Here is a 20,903-nt window from a genome sequence, read left to right as displayed (position 1 = left end):
CTAATATCCACTACAAACCAACTGACTCACACAGCTATCTAGACGATACATCCTCACACCCCACTTCCTGTAAAGGCTCCTTCCCATTTTCTCGGTCGCATATGTTCAGATCAGGCCAACTTTGACAATCCTGAATTGAGGAGTCCCAAAATCCATTGTCGACAGGGGTCTCAACCAGGTCTGACCCATTTCCCACACTTCCGCCTTCACCCCTTCGCTTCCCACCCACAACAGCAATAGGATTTTCCATATCCTCACATAACAGCATCCACATCCAGAATATCATCAGACAACATTTCTGCCATCTCCAGTGAAATGCCACCACCAGGCACATATTCTCCTCCCCTCCCTTGTCCACCTTCCCCAAAGACCACTCCCTCCTGGACACCCTGGTCCACACTTTCTTGACCCCTCCACAGCCCTATGTCACCTTCCCCTGTAACTGGCGAAGGTACAACACCTGCCCATTTAACTCTTCCTTCACCAGTATCCAGGGGCCGAAACATACCTTCCAGGTGAAGCAACACTTCAGCTGCACTTCCCAGAATCTGCGCTACTGCATTTGCTGCTCACAGTGTGGTCTCCTCTACACTGGGGAAACAAAGCATAGACTTGGTGACTGTCTTGCAGAACATCTACATTTTGCTTGCAAAAAAGACCCTGAACTACGCGTTGCCTGCCACTTTTTAAAGCACCACCCTGCCCCTGCACAATATTTCTGTCTCTGGCTTCCTGCAACATTCCAGCGAAGACCAATGCAAGGTGGGCGGAAAACACCTCATTTTCCGCTTGCGGACCCTACAGCCCTCCGGACTCAATATTGAGTTCAATAATTTCAGGGCCTAAACTCCCCCATGTCCCAGTGCCCCAACCCCACACACCAGGCCTTGTTACCACATACCCTGCCATTACACATCCCCCTGTTGTTAGTCACTAACTGTCCCCATTAACAACTACTCACCCTCCCAGCCTGATCGTTAGCAGGTCCTTTTGTCTGTCCAACCGTCTTTCTCTCTCTTTGGGCTGTATCCTATCGGTTACTCCCTACCCCATCCGCATTCTTATTTTCTGCATATAAACTGACATCTTCCCAGCCACCATCAGTTCTGAGGAAGTGTCACTGGGCCCAAAACGTTAACTCTGTTTGCTCCTTCACAGATGCTGCCAGACCTGCTGAGCTTAACCAGCAACTTTGTTTTTGTTCCTGATTTACAGCATCCACAGGTCTATGGTTTTTTTTTTCAACCCATGCATGCACCACTTTCTGCATGAAGAGGTTACCTTTCCAATTCTTTTAAAATCTTTCCCCTCTCACCTTAAACATAAATTTCCACATAATATTTTCCAAATAAATTGTAAATTTATGAAAATTGTTAAAAGTCACCCTACCACGGTGCCTGTATTAATAACAGAAGCCATAAGTAACATTAAAAAATGAAGACAAAAGTTCATCACTGTCCATTTAATGGCTACCCCTCGGGGAAGCCGACCAAAACACACAACACACAGCTGGAATGAGACCATCAATCCAAGACAAGGACACCACACCAGGGCTGAGAAAAGAACTGCAGAAGCCACCCTGTCACTGCATAAGCTGTTACTTAAAGTGAAATGAAGTATGATGTTTTAACATTAACTATTCAAAACATTAAAATCAAAGAAAGAAAAATAAAGAGAATAAAGTGAATAGATTAGAAGGCTGAGCAATCTGAATGCCATTGTTATCTTATGCACCTATGCCCTCGAGGTTTGGATTCCTCCATCCCAGGGAAAAAAATCTTGGCTGTTCACTGTATCCATGCACCTTTATGATTTTATAAACCTCAATAGTGTCACCCTTCAGCCTCTGACGCTCCATGGAAAGTAGCCCAAAGCCTATTCAGCCTCTGCCTATAACTTCCAATCCTGGGAACATGCTTGTGAATTATTTCTGAACTCTTTCAAGTTTCACAACATCCTTCCCGAAAAGGGATACCAGAATTGCACTCAATATTCCAAAAGTGGCTAAACTAATGCCCTGTACAGCCAGAACATGACCTCCCAACTCCAATACTCAATGCACTGCACAATAAATGCAAGCATGCCAAACGTTTTCTTCACAATCCTGTTTGTCTGGGACATTACTTGCAAGGAAAAATGAACCTGTACTCTAAGGTCTCTTCGTTCAGCAACACTCCTGTGGACCTTCCCATTAAGTCCAGCCCTGATTTGCCTGACCTAAATACATCATTTGCTACAACACAAGTTAAAATGTAAAACACAACAGTATACCCGATGGATAACGAAGTGTGGTACTGGATGAACACAGCAGGCCAAGCAGCATCTCAGGAGCACAAAAGCTGATGTTTCAGGCTTAGACCCTTCATCAGAAAAGGGGGATGCGGAGAGGGTTCTGAAATACATAGGGAGAGAGGGGGAGGCGGACTGAAGAGAGATAGGTGCAGAGGAGAGTATGGGTGGGGAGATAGGGATCTGAATTGATAATTGGTTATGTTCTGAGGTCTTTTAAATGATAATTAATCTTACTAGATAACATTCGTGCTGACAAAGTTTGTGGATAACTTCCGTGGGAATGGAGTGGACAAAAATTCGTGACAACTTTTGCATTATAGTTGACAAAAGTAACCAAGCAGTGGGCTCGAACCAACAACCTTTTTAATAACAGCCGAACGCGCTAACCGATTGCACCACAAAAACTCACATAAAGAGTAACCTCTAGGAGTGATCGATCATCGGCATCTCACAAACAGATTTATGTTTTGTAAATATTTGTTATCGATGACAATGCTTTCCTTGCTATCGTTGCCGCCTTTCATTGCATCGGTAAGATAATATGCGCATTGCTCTGAAACCAATATTGCACTTTCTTTCCTGATGTGCAATAACGGAAGTTCCTTCAGTCACACAGATTAGTTTTTGTTTTGGAAACCTTACAGCATCTCAAAGGAGAAAGAAAGGTGAACAATAATTTGACTTAAAACAAAATCAAAGAACCGCTCGAAAAATTCAGCAGATCTGGCAGCATCTGTGAAGGGAACAATTCTGAATGTGGGTTACTAGAATCGAAATATTAGTTTTGCTTTCTCTCGACAGGCATTGCCAACTGCTGGGCGTCCTCCAGCAATTTCGGTCCCGAAAAAAAAGTGCCCTCTCTCCGTTTGGTCAGTCGAACACAAGTTTCCCTCACGAGTTACAGAACTGAGACCGTTTTGTTATTATTTTCCATTTCTCCCCACTCCTAGCTGGCAATATTTCCATTTTCTGAAGGAGGATCTAGGCCCGAAACGTCAGCTTTCCTGCTCCTACTCCTATGATGCTGCTTGGCCTGCCGTGTTCATTCAGTTCCACACTTTCTTAACTGCCTTCACAAGACTCTCGTCTTAAGTTATTGAATTCAGAGACTGCTGTAAGTTGTTTCTAGAGATTGCAAACACCATGTAAAGTTACTGCTGTTGTGCGGATTGAATTAGGGGAGACAAAACAATATTAAATACAGACGTCCATTTGGAAGCAGCTTTTTCATCGTCTAACGGATTTCCGATGGCCAGTTTCTGCTCTCCTGCTCTGCTCTGCCGATGTAAAACTGCCGAAAGGTGATGATTGCCCGGTATAGCCGCCAGTACCCTCGCCTACCTGTGCTGGAACACGGTGAATTTGTCAATGAATATCACACGTACCCTGGGGAAAAAAAAACTGATTTCAGGAACGAGATCATGACAAATCAAATTCCATGTGCCCCTCTCCGAACCACTCCCCACAGAACGCGTCGCATTTATCGGTATAGTGTTTCCCAAAAGCGGGACGAGGGATCCGAACGGCGGTGTGTGTGTGTGTGTGTGTGTGGGGGGGGGGGGGGGAGGCCGGCAGGAATCAACGTCTCAAGATTCACGAAAGTTAAATACGAAAGAAAACAACAAATGCCGGAAATACGATTCAATTCCGGTAACTTCTGTAGTGAGTAGTAACATTTCTTCGTAACGGAATCTCAGAGGCAGCTTCGTGAGAATACAGTTTTAAAAATGTTGATACATTTTTTCCCTGCATAAAGTGAGACGTGAACGGTGAAACACGCGTGGAACTAGGTGAGTGTAACGGGTTCGACAATGCGGCGGCTTCCCGATTGAAGGCAAAATGTTAGATCTAGATACCTGTCGTTGTTAAATCCATAATCACCAAGCCCAACCCCTCAAGCCCTCCCCCCGGGAATGTCTACCCAAGATCTAACATCTTTCGCAGTCTATACTTTTATGCTGGGTGTCAGCAGAAGCTGGAGACACCAAGTGGTGAAAATTGAGGAAGAACTGAATTACTACCTCGGCCTGAGACGCAAAGAGTTGGTGGTCACTTTAGTAAACATGTGCTTCCTCAATTATGTTGAGACTGGAATTTGATTTGTAAACAAACTTAATGTTTGTGTAAAAGGTACTTCCCTGACCGGGAATCGAACCCGGGCCGCGGCGGTGAGAGCGCCGAATCCTAACCACTAGACCACCAGGGATTGCTAATACGCTTTGCCGACTCAGTATTTATATAGTACATTCAATGTATCGTTTATGTTTCAGATAAGACTAATGACATCAGGATTTGAGTGTCGGCAGAACCCAAATACCCTGCTGAGAGCTTGCTGCTTGATAACACCTTCCACCACTTTATTGATCACTGACAGTGGACTGATGGGGTGGCAACTGGCCTTGTTGGATGTGTCCCTGTTATGAGATGCCAATGTTGTATTGTACTGGAACAGTTTAGACAGGGGTGCAGCAAGGGCAGTAGTTAATGGTGAATTGGGCCCACTGACTTTGCAGTATCCAGTATCTCCAATTATTTTGTGATTTCACAGGGGTGAATTGAATTGCCTGAAAACTGGCATCTGTTATGCTGAGGAGGCCAAGATGGAGCATCCACTTGGCAATTTTGGCTGAAGATTGTTGTGAATGCTTCAGCCTTACATTTTCCACTGAAGTGCTGGGATCCTGCCTCATTGAGGATGGGTTTCTTTGTAGAGCCTCTTCCTCCAGCGAGGTGTTCAATTGTCCAACATTCACAACTGAGAGATAGTAGGAGGATGTAGCAGGTCTAAAGAGCCTAAGCATCTTATCCATTGATTGCGGGATCACTTAGCTCTATTTGCCAATTACAGCATATGTTGTTTGGCCTACAGGAAGCCCTGTTGTAGCTTCATCTAGTTGATGTTATTTTCAGGAATGCTCTGTGCCCCACCCAGCAATCTTCATTGAACCAGGGTTGATTCCCTGGTTTGATGGCAATGATCAGCTGGGCAAATGTCCAGCTATGAGGATGCAGATTGTGCATCCTTGGTACATTGTGGGCCATCAAGAGCAGCAGAATTGCACAATCTGGAGTTGCTAGGTCCGTTCAAAGTCTGCCCCATTTACAATGGTAATCCCACCACACAAGACAATTTAATGTATTATTGGTGTGAAGGCAGGACTTCATTTCTACAAGGTCTGTATGCTTACCAGTATTTAACTGGTACTTCCATGCATAATTGCAACTGCAGCAGATCGATTGGTAAGGATGAGGTCAGGTCAGTTTATCCCTCTTGTTGATTCTTTCACTATTGCCATAGACCCAGAGTAGTCACAATATCCCTTGGGATTCAACGAGCTTGATCAGTAATGTTGCTGCTGAGATACTCTTGGTAGGACATTGAAGCCCCACACCAAGATTACACTGAGTTGGTGGTGGAGGCAGAGACCTTGTACTCTTTAAAATGAATCTGCTCCTTAAGTGCTGTAACCTGCAGGGATATGAGGCATGTAAAGAAAGATGGGTTTAGAAAGGGCATCTGTGTATCTTTGAGCCAGCATGAACAAGATGGACCAAAGGATCCCCTTCTGTGCTGTATGATTTCTATGGCTCTATTACTTTCTGCTTCAAACAGTATAAATTCCAAGTAGATTAAAATACAATTGTGTCATCGGATGCTCCACTGATGATGCCACCTAGCATGGTGACAAAACGCCTGAACGAGAATAAGCCAGCTCAGCAAGCAAGTCAGCAACCTCACCCACAAATTGAGCTATGGATCTTTGCCAAAACTTTGGACTTAATGGTGTGCGGAGTCAATTTTCAGGACTATCAGTTCAACTTTCTCCCATAAACCACTGTGCCCCCACCTCTGCTGTCCAGACCTGCCTGTAGGACTGGAAATATGTAAACATGGTGGTGTCTGGGATATTGTCTGACACATATGATTCTGTCTGAATGTTAGGCTGTTACTTGACAAGGAAGTGGAGCTGACCCCAGAGAATTTGGCAGGCTTGACAGGACTTCACCAGTTTCAAAATCTCCCCTTCCCCTACTGCATCCCTAAACCAGCCCAGTTCGTCCCCTCCCCCCACTGCACCACACAACCAGCCCAGCTCTTCCCCCCCACCCACTGCATCCCAAAACCAGTCCAACCTGTCTCTGCCTCCCTAACCGGTTCTTCCTCTCACCCATCCCTTCCTCCCGCCCCAAGCCGCACCCCCATCTACCTACTAACCTCGTCCCACCTCCTTGACCTGTCCATCTTCCCTGGACTGACCTATCCCCTCCCTACCTCCCCACCTATACTCTCTCCACCTATCTTCTTTTCTCTCCATCTTCGGTCCGCCTCCCCCTCTCTCCCTATTTATTCCAGTTCCCTCACCCCATCCCCCTCTCTGATGAAGGGTCTAGGCCCGAAATGTCAGTGTTTGTGCTCCTGAGATGCTGCTTGGCCTGCTGTGTTCATCCAGCCTCACATTTTGTCATCTTGGATTCTCCAGCATCTGCAGTTCCCATTATCTCCAATATAATGAGTCAAATCTGTTCTTTGGCTTTCAGGTTTCAGTTGTTTTGAAACTAGCATAATCATTTTCACCCACTCATAACCCCCATTATCACTGTTTTCTTCCCTGGCTGGTTAACAACAAACCCTTTCTCTGTCTCCCTTTAATCATACCCTCCCACCACCCCCCCACCCCATCTCTGCCCCTCCTTCTCTTCCCAACACCCCTCCCGCAACCCCTGGCCTCTGGCATCCCCCCTCCTCTGACAGCATAAATACCACCTTTTCCTGGCTGTTACCAGTTCTGAAGAAGGGTCCATGTCCTCAAAATGTTAGCTCTGAATTCTCTCCACAGCACTGCTGAGTTTTCCCATCAATTTATTTTTGCATGTTTTAGATCTTTGCTGAGTTTCTTTCTTTTGTGTGTGTGTGTGTGTGTGTGTGTGTGTGTGTGTGTGTGTGTGTGTGTGTGTGTGTGTGTGTGTGGTACAGTTGAGCAATTTTCAGCATCACTTCCCTCCTGCTTAATGAATTTCTCTGTGGTCATTCACAATGTCAATGGTAGTGTCTGACTGTAATTTGTTGTAGCATAGCCCCCAGTGTCAGTATTGCAGTTCCAGAGGAGAAGGACCAGTGTCAGTGCTTATTGGGTGTACAGTGGGCGGGGGTGGAACCAGAGATACTCGTGCCTTTTTGCTTGCTCTGGGGCTGGTTGATAAGGTCTGTTATCTCATATTTTGAAATGACATGTTTCATTCTGGATGTCAAGTTTGCCTTTGGGCATGGCTTTTCCTTTGGGGCAAGTGGTCTGTTGAGATCATGAGACTCCCAGCTTAGTAATTATGCCAGTGCAAGTAGATTGGCAAATTTTCAGATTGGTGGGTGGGCGTGGGCCGTATAGGCAGGAAGTCTTTTCTCTGCATAATACATCCCATACCTAAAAGCCTCGACCTTATTTTTAAATAGTACCCAGACAGCCATTCATTCCCTGTGAGCCAGCTTGCAACTAAATGTACTTCACCTTTACCCAATCAGTCGATTTATGAGAAAGTCATTCTGGACTCAAAATGTTAACTCTGTCTGCACAGATGCTGCCAGATGTGCAGAGCTTGTCCAACATTCTCTGCGTTCATCTAAGAAGCTTGAAAGCTGTTTGACTTTGATCTTCTTGGTAACTGCTGACTGTTTATCCCTCTTTTAAATATTTTCTCTAAGACTAACCAATCATTCACCCTCTGGTTGTGCAGCTCAAGTTTTGTTAAAATAGAGTCCAATCGAATGGGTTGTTTACTTTTTCTCAATCTAGTTTTTGTACAGTTGTTTTCCGATCACTAGGTGTTTAATTCCCGGTCTCTGATTGGAATAGGGAGAGTGGATTTCCAGAATGTTGCTGATCGTTTTCTCGATCTCCCTGTGTTTTCCATGGGTCTATGCTGGTAAGTACAAAAACAGCCTCCCATTCCTATCCTTCTATTGCAGTCACTCAATTGCATACTTACACTCTGCCCATGGGAAAGAGACCTGAGAAGATGATTTCCCTCATGGGAGAGTTTAGGAGCACAGGACATTGTTGTTATTTTTTATTCTCCCATGGAATGTGGGCATCATTGACTGGTCAGCATTTATTGCCTGTACGTACTTTCCCTTGAGAAAGTGGTGATGATCTGTCTGCTTGTGTTGCAGTGGGGAGACACAGTGCAGGTTGAGAGGGAAATCTGAGATTTTGACCCAGCAGCAGTGAATGAACGCCAGCATATTTCCAAGTTAGGATTGTGAGTGATTTGGAGGGGAACTCGCAGATGGGGATGGAAATGGTCGTAGATTGGGAAGGTGTTGTCTAAGGATCTCTGCCTCAGGATAAAGGCTTTCAATTTAAGATTGAGCTGAGAAGGCTTTTCTTCTGAGTGTTATGAGTCTGTGGAACTCCTTGCCACAGAGAGCTGTGGAGGGGTAGTGTTGTTTTACATTGAAGGCTGCAATTGTTAGAATCCTGATTTGTTTGGAAAGTCAAGGATTATAGGAAATGGCAAGAAAGTGGACATGAGGAATGTCAGAGCAGCCAGGATCCTGTTGAATGGTGGAGCAACTTGAGGCGTTGATTGATCTACTCCTCCTGTTCGTGTTTCTCATGGTGTTATGGAAGGCCATGATGGGCTTTGAGTCCAGGTCTTCAAACAGCAGCGTGTAGAAACCCTGAGATCAGAGAAGGTGAGAGTACGCTGAAAATTGTTCAAATGAACCGTTTTAATTTCCATATTGTGATGAAGCTATCACTTTAAAAGGGTATTTTGTCCTTTTTTGTTTTGAGGAGAGGTTGTCACGGTTGTGGTATGGAGCTGTTTCCCAGAACCACTCGAGTGAAAAAACTTGAGGCCTTGGGTTTTTTTAAACAGTCTGAATTGGGTGTGGCCAGCTGTCTGACATCAGGACTTCTGTTTCTTTACAGTGGTCAGAAGCTGTTTGGGGTCTCAGAAAATTTGGAAGCTTCAGCGAATGATTCCTAGTTGCTACTTTCTCTGAAATTTCACTAAATGTTTTTCCTCCTGGCTTGGAGAACAGCATGTAAGAATCTGTGTCTGAACTTTCCTTTTTCCCAAGGGGTGTGTTGATGGGATGTTTCTGATTTGGAACAATTAATTAGCAATAATTACTGTAACTATTGTTCAGTTAAGTTTCCCAATAGTTATTTTAAATTCGTCTTTCTTTTGTTGGTATTTTAATTATAGTATGTAAATAAATTGTGGTTTGCTTAATGTCGAGTACTTTGACCAGTTGCATTGCATCTGGAACACACTTTGCATATTCCTTTTAAAATAGGAAATAGTTAGAGTTTGTGCAACCTTCTTAAATATTTTGAGGAGCTCTGGTCTGGCCCATAGCAATATTATTTGAGAGAAGGAGAACAGTTTCTTCATTCCTGGTCTCAAGTCTTCTAAACACTGCTGGGAGAAGGATAATTTGTGTTTGAACCACCCTGGGTTCAAAATTGATGCCCTCACGATTGAATAGGACAGATTATCTAACATTGGCAGTATTTGACTGGCTTTGTATAAAGAGATTAAAAAGCTCTGAAGGATTGTGGAGAACTAACAATCCAGATTTACTGACACAATTCCCTACCTGGTTATGGTGATAAACCACAGACTTGCCCTTGGATTATCCTGATTTCCTAACAATCCCTGGTCAGAAGGATCACCTCACTGTCTTTCTCCAAAGTTTTCCTCAAGTTAGCTTTAACTCATTGTTGCTCTAGGTTTGTCATAGATCCGGAGTATCCTAGATTATCTTTGAATTAGACAGAGAGAATATCAGTGGTAATAACTGTAAATTTGAGATCTTCGGTTTGGACCCAATACCAAGCCCACATCTACATCAATTGTGTTGCTTTGTCACTCTGTTTCCATGCTTACCCCTTGTTCTGAGAGACTGCAGTTGACTAATTCTGACCCAGTTTTATATGATTTTGTTTCTAATATCAGTCAGAATTCTGGCAGTGCAAGCAGTGGTGGATTATTGGAGATTGGCACTGTGGGTAAACTTTTGGTGGTAGACAGTGTGCATGGTTGATAATCTACCTCCTGACCTTTTTTTGTTTTATAGTCTCTAATTCACTGACAGTGCTGTACATGGCAGTCTCTGGCATTGATGACTTTCCTGATGTGATGAATATTGCAATTGTGAAAGGAATTCAACTTAATTATCATGATACAAAGATCCGGCGAATGATTCCCAGGCAGAAGTTCATGGAAAACTCTTTTGGTACGGAAACTTAGAATGCTGTCACTGATATCGCAAATTCACATTCAACTATAGCAAAGGAGAGTCTCCATACAATAATGAAGGGGATGAACCAGACATCTGGTAAGATCAAGCTGACTGTCCTTTTTGAATGAATGACAGCGAGATACAATGTACAATACAGTCAACAACATTTATACTGCAGACTTCTCATGGAAGATCTCAGAATTAGGGCTTACTGTTATAAATAAGTGGTCAAATTTGAAACCGAGATGAGAAGAAACTTCTCATCATGAATACGAGAGCTTTGGAACTCTCTTCTTGATGAGGTAGTGAAAGCAGAGTCCTTGAATATTTTTAAGACATCTGAGGCATTTGTATGGATTGAGAATGAAATGTTGTCATCGGTTAGCATGGATTTAAGATTGTAATCTGGTCAACCACCACCTTTTATTAATTGTTAGGGAAGGGTAGAGGGGCCTAATGGCCGCCTCCTATTCCTGTTTGCAAATTCATGTTGGTAAGTGTTTACCCCAGCTAGCTTGTTTGGAATTTTAAATTTATTTTTTATTAAATGTTACTTGTCAACTACAAATCTGAAGCTCAAAGCATTATCAAATTCCTTAGACTTAATTTGGGCTGCATTTCCATAATCTAGTCCATACTCTGTGTATCTGCATCCACTGTCCAACAACATAATTTAATGACCCAGCAACTAAATGATTTTAGGGTCCAGGAGATGTCCAGCATGGAAACAGACCGTTTGATCCAACTCTACTATGCCAATTAGATACCTTACATTAATCTAGCCCTATTTGCCAGAATTTGGTCCTTATCCCTCTAAACTCTTCCTACTCATACACACATCCAGATGCCTCTTAAATGTTGTAATTTTACCAGCCTCCTCCACTTCCTCTGGCAGCTCATTCTGTACATACCACCACCCTCTGTGTGAATAAGATGCTCCTTAGCTCCCTTTTTACATCTTTCATGTCTCACCTTAAGCCTCTGTCGTCTCAGGACTCCCCCACCCCATTTACAAAAAGACCTTGTCTACTTACCATATCTAAGTCCCTCATGATTTTATTAACCTCTGTAAAGTCACCCCTCAGCTTCTGACGCTCCAGGGAAAACAGCCCGGGCCTATTTAGCCTCTCCCTTTAGCTCTCACGTTCTGTCCCTGGCAGCATCCTTGTAAATCTTTTCTGGACCCTTTCAAGTTTCACAACATCCTTCCTATAGCAGGGAGACCAGAATTATACACAATTTTCCAATGGTGGCCTAACCAATGTCCTGAACAGCTGCAATATGACTCCCAACTTCTCCATGCACTGATCGATAAAGGCAAGCATACCAAATGCCTCCTTCACTGTCCTATCGACCTGTGACTCCAGTTTCATGGAACTATTAACCTGCAAAGTCTTTTTGTTCAGTAACACTCCCCATGACCTTATCATTCAGTGTATAAGTTTTGCTGGGACTTGCCTTTCCAAAATGCAACACCTGACATTTATCTGAGTTTAAACTCCATTTGCCTCTCCTCAGTACATTGGCCCATCTGATCAGGATTCTGTTGTACTAACTGCATCTGCAATTTTGGTTTCATTTGCAAACTTACTAACCACACAAAATCCCCAAACCGACCCTCCGAAGAACAACCTGCCCAAACCCACACCCTTCTCCATCCCTGTAACCCTGCATTTCCCATGGCTAAGACACCTAAATGCTTTCTGGGCAATTTAGCACAGACAAGCTACCTAAACCTGCAATTCTTTGGACCACCTGGAGGAAACACATGCAGACACTGAGAGAATGTGCAAACTCCACACAAACAATTTGACCCATGGCTGAATTGAACTTGGGTTCCTGGGACAGTGTTAACCACTGAGCCATCGCACTGCTCTGCTTTACTGGGTTGAAGCTTCCTGTCAGGAATAGAGATTCTTCAATAGGATCAATCTTTCCCACCATCCTCTGAACTTCTTTTATTTTAATATCTTGTGATATTTCAAAAACCTTTGTTATGAATGTTTATATGTTATTTTTGAGAATTTGTGTTCTAAAGGCAATGTTGATTTAAGTCTGAGAATATCGGACCTTTTTTGAATGTCTCCATCTTTTTTTAACAAAGTACAAACCAGCACTTGCATGGAGTTTTGTGGCTTCTAACAAAATGCGTGCTACTAGGGAGATAATTGCTTCGGACTTTGCTGACTTGAGGTTTATGACCTCCAGCAAAACACTGAGAAAGAGGAACAGAAGCAGACCCAGTCAGAGAGAGGAGATGCTTTTATGAGAAGTCTCCAAAGAATTGGGTTTGGGAGAGGGTTTTGGGGAGTAAGTTTCACTCACTAAATGAACTATCCAAGAAGAAGGCATCCTGTGAGACTTTTTTTGTTAACCATTTGTGGGATGTGGGCATCGCTGGCCAACATTTCTTGTCGATCCCTAGTTGCCCTTGAGAAGTTAATGGTGAGCTGCCTTCCTGAGTTGCTGCAGCCCACCAGCTGTGGGTTGACCCGCAATGCCATTAGGGAGGGAATTCCAGGATTTTGACCCAGTGATAGTGAAGAAACAGTGATATATTTCCTAGTCAGGAAGGTGAGTGTCTTGGAGGGGAACTTGAAGCTAGTAGTGTTACCATATGTCTGCTGCCCTTATCCTTCAAGATGGAAATGTTGGTGGGTTTGGAAAGTGCTGACTGAGGATCTTCGGTGAATTTCTGCAGTGCATCTTGCAGTTCCCATTGCTGCGACTGAGTGTCGATGGCACTATATCTACTCCCCGCCACCAGCACCCCCCCCCCACCCCAAAGCAATCAAAAGGACCGCTTTGTCCTGGATGGTGTCGAGCTTTTTGAGTGTTGTTGGCGATACACTCATTGTTTAATTGTTCACCACCCCAAGCAAGTAGGGAATATTTCATCAAGACTTGTGCTTTGTAAATGGTGGACAGGCTTTGAGAAGTCAGGAGCTGAGTTACTCACTGCAGTATTCCTAGCTTCTGACCTGCCCAAGCCACTGTTTATGTGGTGAGTCTAATTTAGTTTCTGGTTCATGATAACCCCTGGGATATTGATAGTGGGGATTCAGTGATGGTAACAACATTGAATGTCAAGGGATGGTGGTTAAATTGTCTCTTATCGGTGATAGTCATAGCCTGGCATTTGTGTGGTGTGAATGCCACATGCCTTATGTCAGCCCAAGCCTGGATATTGTTCAAATCTTGTTGCATTTGAATATGGACTGCTTCAGTATCTGAGAAGCCATGAATATTGCTTAACATTGCGCAGTCATCAGTGACCATCACTGCTTCTGACCTTTTGTGGTGGATGGAAGGTCATTGAAACCACTGAAAATGGTTGGGCCAAGGAGACTACCTGAGGAAATATTGCCAAGATGATTTTGAGCTGAGTTGATTAACCTCAAACAACCACAATCATCTTCCTATGTATCAGGTGTGACTCCAACCACTGGAGAGTTTGCACCCTGATAGCCATTGACTGAAGTTTTGCTCGGGCTCCTTGATGCTGCACTTGGTCGAAGGCAGTCTTGAAGTCACGTCATCTCTGGAATTCAGCTGTTTTGTCCATATTTGAACCGGGGCTGTAATGAGGTCAGGAGCTGACTGCCCGTGGCGGAACCCAGACTGTGCTGCTTGATAGCTCTTGTTGAGCACACCTTCCATCACTTTACTGATGATTTGAGAGTAGGCTGATGAGTCAGTAATTGGCTGGGTTGGATTTGTCCTTCTTTTTGTGTCGAGGACATACTTGGGCAATTTTTCACATTCCTGGTTAGGTTCCAATGTTGTAACTGTATTGAAACAACTTGGTTAGGGGAGCAGGAAGTTCTGGAGCACGAGTCTTCAGTACTATTGCTGGAATGTTGTTAGGGCCTGTGGCCTTTGCTATATCCAGTGTCTGTAACTGTTTCTTGTGGATATCACATGGACTGAATTGAATTGGCTGAAGACTGACATCTGTAATGCTGGGGACCACTGGAGGAAGCTGAGATGGATAATCCAATTGGCACTTCTGGCTGAAGATTGTTGCAAATGCAGTGATGTGCTGGGATCTTCCATCATTTGAGGATGGAGATATTTATGGATTCTCCTCCTCTGGTGAATTGTTTAATTGTCCACCACCATTCATGGCTGGATGTGACAGGATAAACAGAGCTTAGATCTGATCTGTTGGTTGTGAGATCACTTAGCTCTGTATATCACTTGCTGCTGCTTTTTTTTTGGCTTAATGTGCTACCTGTCGTATGGTTGACACCTCCTTTTTTGCGTTGTGCTGCTCCAGGCCTGCCCTCCTGTACTCCCTATTGAACTAAGTTTGAAGTTCTGAATTGATGGTAATATTTAATTTGGGGATATTGCCCGGCCATGAAGTTACAGATTGTGCTGGAGTACAGTACTCCTGCTTTTGATGGTCCATGGTGCCTCATGGATGCCTAGCCTTGAGTTGCGAGATCTGTGCAAAGTCTCTCCCATTTAGTAATAGTGCCACAGAACATGATGGCAGTTACTCTCAATGTGAAGGTGGGACTTAGCAATGGTCATTCTTACAGATACTCAGTCCTTGTGGAGACAGTCATGGACAGATGCAGCTGAAGCTGGGAGATTGGTAATGATGAAGTCAAGTATGCTTTTCCCTCTTTTTCTCACCACCTGCTACAGATCCATTTTAACATAGGTCTTTTACGACCTGACCAACTTGACCTGTAGCACTGCTGCTGAGCCATTCTTAGTGGACATTTAAATGCCCCACCCAGAGTACGCAAGTGCCCTTGCCATCTGAGTGCTTCCTTCATGTTGCTTAATGTGGAGCAGTACTGAGTCATCAGCTGAGCCACGATGGTATGTGATAATCAGCAGGAGGCTCCCTTGCCCGTGATTAACCTGAAGCCATGAGATTTCATGCATTTTGGATCCCATGTTGAGGACTCCCAGAGCAATGTCTTCCCGACTATACACTAATGTGCTGTCACCTCTGGATCTGTCCTGCGTGGGACAGGAACATGTCCAGGGTTGGTGATGGTGGTGTCTGGGGCATAGTCATTCTCACAGTATGATACCTTACAGACAATGTAAGGCTATTGTCTTCACTAATCTGTGAAACTGCTCTCTCAATTTTGGCACTCGCCCCCAGATGTTAGGATTTATCAGGGTCGACAGGGTTGTTTTCACTGTCTTTTCCAGTACGTACGTTGATGCCAAGTGATCTGTCCAATTTCATTTCTTTGCTACTTTGTAGCAACTGATGCAACTGAATGGCTTGCAAGGCCATTTCAGAGGGCAGTGAGAGTCACATGCAGGCCAGCCCAGGGAAACTGGCAGATTTCCTTCCTTGAAGGACGTTAGTGAACGAGTTGGATTTTTCTGACAATTGGCAATGATTTCATGGTGATCAGTAGATTCTTAATTCCAGGGTCTTCCTGTTTTTTTATTATTTATTGAGTTCAAATTCCATCTGCTGTGGTGGCATTTGAACCTGGGCCCCCAGACCATGAGCTGAGTTTCTGGATTAATAGCCTAATGATAATACCACTAGTTCATTGCCTACCCTCAAGATATGAGGTCAGGTAAACCATGTTTAGTGGACTGAATTTTATGTGTGTCTTAACTTATTGTCTTAAGTCTAAAAAAGCTTAACCAAAGACAATAGGATTGTGTGAATGCTAGCAAATTTTCCAAAAGGAAACTGAGTTAACACCATGCCTGCTGGGCAGAAGGCTTTCACATGCGTTGAAGGATGGTTCTACGTTGTGATTTGAAGATTGTAAGGGTATAACTGTGAGTAAAAATGGATGCAACTCTCTTCCTGAAAGTTGTACAGAGATTATTCTAATAGTTCTTTTGTGTAGTGTAATGCAGTTAACATTTTTCTTTTGTATGTTTAGTTATTTAGGGCCCACGCTGTACTTGGTGGCTTTACTCGGCTCAGTTGTCTGGATGCTGGATTTGTGATGCCAAGAGTTCATGTTCCACACTGGCTTAGGTTACTATATAGGTCCCAGTTTCTCAAATTTGTCCCTTGACTGAGATGCGTTAAGCTCACTACCATTTGTGTTTCTGTGCCCTATGGTCCTCTGGACTGTAGCGACTCTTCCTTTATAGTGCCATACAAGTTGCATCAGTATTTCAATTGACAATGCATGTAAAACTTACTTCGAATACACAGAAGTAACGTGCTAACTTTGAGTAATAGGCTGTGATCTGGCAACCCATGCACATGTCAAAAAGTAGGTATTGCAGACAAACTACGTGTGTCCTCATTCAGGAACGCAGCGTTCCAAGCACTGATGTTATCACATGTGGTTTTCATATACCAATGAATTGGTATGCAGTTAAACGTGCAATTTTGACTGGGCTTCAGCAGTAAGAGAGGGAAGCTGGATGTGAGATAGGGGAGCCTCGAGTGAAAAGGCTGGGGCCCATAAGCCAGTGGAGTACTTCTCATCCTGACTCCAGAAAACCTGGCCCCATCCATGTGGCATAGTGAGAAGTGTGATGGAATACTCCCCACTTTACTGGGTGTGCGCAGCTCCAAAATCAAGAGTGTTGAAATTATCCAGGCCAAAGCATTCTACTTTATTGGCATGGTATCCGCAAACAAACACTACCTCTTCCCCGATGCTTAGTAGCAGCAGTGTGTATAATCTGCAAAGATGCACTGCAGAAATTCACCAAAGATCCTTTAGACAACATCTTTCAATACCCCATCCTTTACCATCTAGAAGGTCAAGGACAGCAGATACATGGAAGCTCCATGACATGGAAGATGGTGATCAAAAGAATGCATAGTGTTCCAGGTGTGGCCTCACCAAAGTTCAGTGCTGTTCCAACATGACCTCCTTGTTCTTCCGATCTGTTCCATGACTAATCAAGGCAAGGATCACATGTGCCTTTTTAACTGCTGTATTAATCAGTCCTGCCATCTGCTGTTCTCTGAACAAGCATTCCAAGATCTTCAGATATCACCTTTGAAATCTGTAATCACTTCAATCTTGAAGGACAAGGGCAAGAGATAATCAGCGGAACACTGCCACCTTGGAAGTTCTCCTACAAGCCAGCCACCGTCCTGACTTGGAAAAAAATCAGCATATCATTTTCTGTTGTTGAGTCAAAAATCCTGGAATTTCTCTGGCACTGAGGGTGTACCTACAGCACCTGGACTGCAGGGATCAAAAAGGCAGCTCATTGCCAGCTTTTCAAATGATTTTAATTATGTGTCAAATGCGATCAAGGCAGACCCTACAGCTTTCTCAGCAAATCCTCCAGCGGTTAAGTTTACAAGCGGTCAGTCAATAAATCTCACTGAACTTCACAAGCGTTTACAGTTCTTTGTTTTTGCTGGTCTAGTCTGGTCTTCAAATCCACTCTTAAGTCACTTATTGGCAGCAGTGATCAAATGGCAAAGCAGTCGTTAGGGCCAATTGACTATTTCTGATCCTATGCCTTGTGGTCTGTCATGGACTGGCTCAATGACTGCTCTTGTTAGAGCTGGTCATCCTCCTGCCTGGGTCTGTGCTGCCCCAGACTCTGCAAACAGCACTCCAGTACTGATTCACTGCCACAATTCAGGCCGGCTTTACCAAGCTGAATCTTTCTTTTGCATTTTTCTTGAGCTCTCCCATCTTGCTGAGTTGCATCAAGCAGCTACTCTTGGCGATCTTTCAATGACCACACTCAGCCATACTGACCTATTGGTCACAGCTGGTTACTTGTGAACCACCATCACTTTTCCTGAGCCCTGATGGCGACACCTTAGTTGCCTAACGTCTTTGAGAACTTGGCTGTGGTTCCAACAACACAGACACCCATCTACTCTTGGAACTTAACTCCATGTGTCAACTACAGGGAAATCCTGTAGTTCAGTTGCCTTTGCTGTAGGGCAGCTAAAAATCAGGACTCCTAATATGCCATCCACTCTCTGTCACCTTCACACTGACCTTACAGTCAGCTACTGAAAATTTTAAACTGCAATTCTTTGTGCTGAGTAATCTGTTTCAGTCTTATGGTGAGCCCTTCCCTTTTGTTGGCACCTAGCATCACTTGGAAATGTCTATCAGTAGAAATTGACGTAGTTTGCTGGCTTGCTTGGTGCAAAGAAAAAGCTGGAAATAACGAGACATTTCATCACATTGCTCGTAGTGACTTTAAATTAAATATATTCTTTAGCAGTTGGGAATAACTTCTAACTTTCACATGTTTGAGTTAGCATCTTGTAAATTAAAACCACCCATAATGTGCTGGCAGTAAACTTCTGTTGTTTGTATGTTGGGGACTTGTGTTGTCAATGTGGTAGGAATTAATTCCTGTTGGTAGCTGGAAATTTATCTTCTATTATGAGCAAGTTATAAATTAATGCTTTATTTTTAACATCTGGGACTTAACCACTGACTGGCAGTTAACTGTTGTAAATTTGCTGAAACCAACACACATGAGCATCCTGGGATTAATATGTTGTCTATTAATTCAAGTTATTAGTTTCTGGGGAATTAATTTGTTGTTTGCTATTAATGTATGGGAATCAAGTCTTGTCATTAGTTTACTAGCCCTTTCTAAGACCACTGAATCCTGGTTGGATGCTTAATTTCCCAAAAACCATTTTGTTTGACTTCTGACCACTCATCAGGTTCAAATGATTTAGAAAGTTCAGACTGAATTCACAGCCGCAACAATTGGTATACATTTTCAACTGAATCCTCTTCCTTTTCTGATTAGGCTCTGACTCTAAGCCCCCATTTCTACCTGAAATCAGATGCCTGTTGTCTCTGTTCAGACAGCATGTGATGTATCATTAAATGTTGGCTTTTGATCCCTTTGTTCATCACTGAAAGGAATTCACCTGTTTTAATGGATAAGTTGTGCTGAAATAGTTGAAGATGGCTCCGTTAAGATATCAATGCGTTTTGGGTATGACAGAAAAGACTATATTAGTTTAGAGGCAGAGAGAATGAGATGGATTGCAACCAACCACCATGCAGTAATGACAACTGAGAAATGGAATTCTGATGCATCCTGGACCAAGTATTGGAAAACACATCTGGAACAAATATTTCTGGAGCAATTGCTGTTGGATTTGGAGGTTGGAAAAGAATATTTCGAAAGGAAAGGTATGTTTCCATTTTGACAACATACTGATCTTTGAAACTACTCCTTGTTCCGTTTGTTACCTTTCATACATGCTTTGTGTTTTCACCATTTTCCATCACAGTTCAGCCTGAAGTGTTCAGCTCCAGGAGCGACCCCAGTCGTCAGGACAAGCCACTCACACTCTCCTGCCTGGTCACTGGATTTTACCCGGTAGAAATCGTGGTGACCTGGCTAAGGAATGGAGAGGTCTGGCCTGAGAGACAATCCTCAGGGGTTCGGCCGAACCATGATGGGACCCATCAGATCCAGAAAGATATTGAAATCAATGCTGGGGATGAGGATCAATACTCCTGTCAAATTGAACACAGCAGCCTGTCAGAGCCCAAGTTCTATCAGTGGGGTATGTATGCGCATCACTTTCTGGACAGGCCGGTTTGGTTAGAATAATCCTTCAAGACAGAATTTGCATATGAATTCAGGAACATCGTGACATCCATTACTATTCAAATGTTTTTCAGAAACAGTGGAGGACGGAGGCCGGGGCTCCACTGCAAGAATTATAACATTGTTGGCCGTTGCTGCACTTGTGATTATCGGAATAATCGCAGTAATCAGATGGAAAAGGTTGAGGTGAGGTAAAAAATTAATGAATGTTGAGGTCAGGTGATAGAGTGGGTGTGGATTTATGTCCAATAGAATTTTCAATCTTACTGTCCGGTCATTGTATGTTTTCTGCACTCTGATCAGTATTTGAATGGGTCTTGAAAAAGTAAATGTGGTGGGTCAGATCCGCGGTTTGAAATTATATGTACCTTATTTGACACTGTTGTGAGCACCTTGTATTGTGGCATATGGGATAACCCTGTTTTGTATGGTACCAAAAATCGTGCTTTTGTGCGTTCTACGTATATAAGCCAAATCATGACCTGCCTCCAGCCTTTTCAGTGAGAAAAAGAAATATTGGTTCCTCAGAATATTTGTTTCACTCCAGAGAGACCCGTTTTGCTTACTTCATGTTGAGAGTTTCTACAATGTGGAAAGAGTCCCTTTGGCCCACTTTGCCTGTGCCATTCACCAAACAAACATCTGTTCTAATCCTGTTTTCCAGGACTTGGTTTGTTGCATTAAACAGTTCTTAAGTGTCTTGTTGGTTCCTGTATCTTCCACCCTTTTTGACAGTGAATCCCAGATTTCCATCATATTCTTTTCTTAAAAAACTTAATTCACCTAATATGAACTTCACCGGTTGGGCCAGCACTTATCGCATATCTTTTGTTGCTTCTTG

The 20,903-nt window shown here is 43.5% G+C and overlaps 1 non-coding gene across 1 annotated transcript; it reads right to left on the bottom strand.

Moving 5' to 3' along the window:
• Window positions 1–4,426: 4,426 nt before the first annotated feature.
• On the bottom strand, window positions 4,427–4,498 carry trnae-cuc (transfer RNA glutamic acid (anticodon CUC)). Its single transcript has one exon. It is a non-coding gene; the product is annotated as a tRNA-Glu (tRNA).
• Between the last annotated feature and the right edge of the window lie 16,405 nt (window positions 4,499–20,903).

Source organism: Stegostoma tigrinum, chromosome 34 (assembly GCF_030684315.1).
Source record: "Stegostoma tigrinum isolate sSteTig4 chromosome 34, sSteTig4.hap1, whole genome shotgun sequence".
NCBI classification, from domain to species: Eukaryota; Metazoa; Chordata; class Chondrichthyes; order Orectolobiformes; family Stegostomatidae; genus Stegostoma; species Stegostoma tigrinum.
Note: the sequence above shows the minus strand (reverse complement) of the source record. Positions and strands in the feature narration are given on the sequence as shown.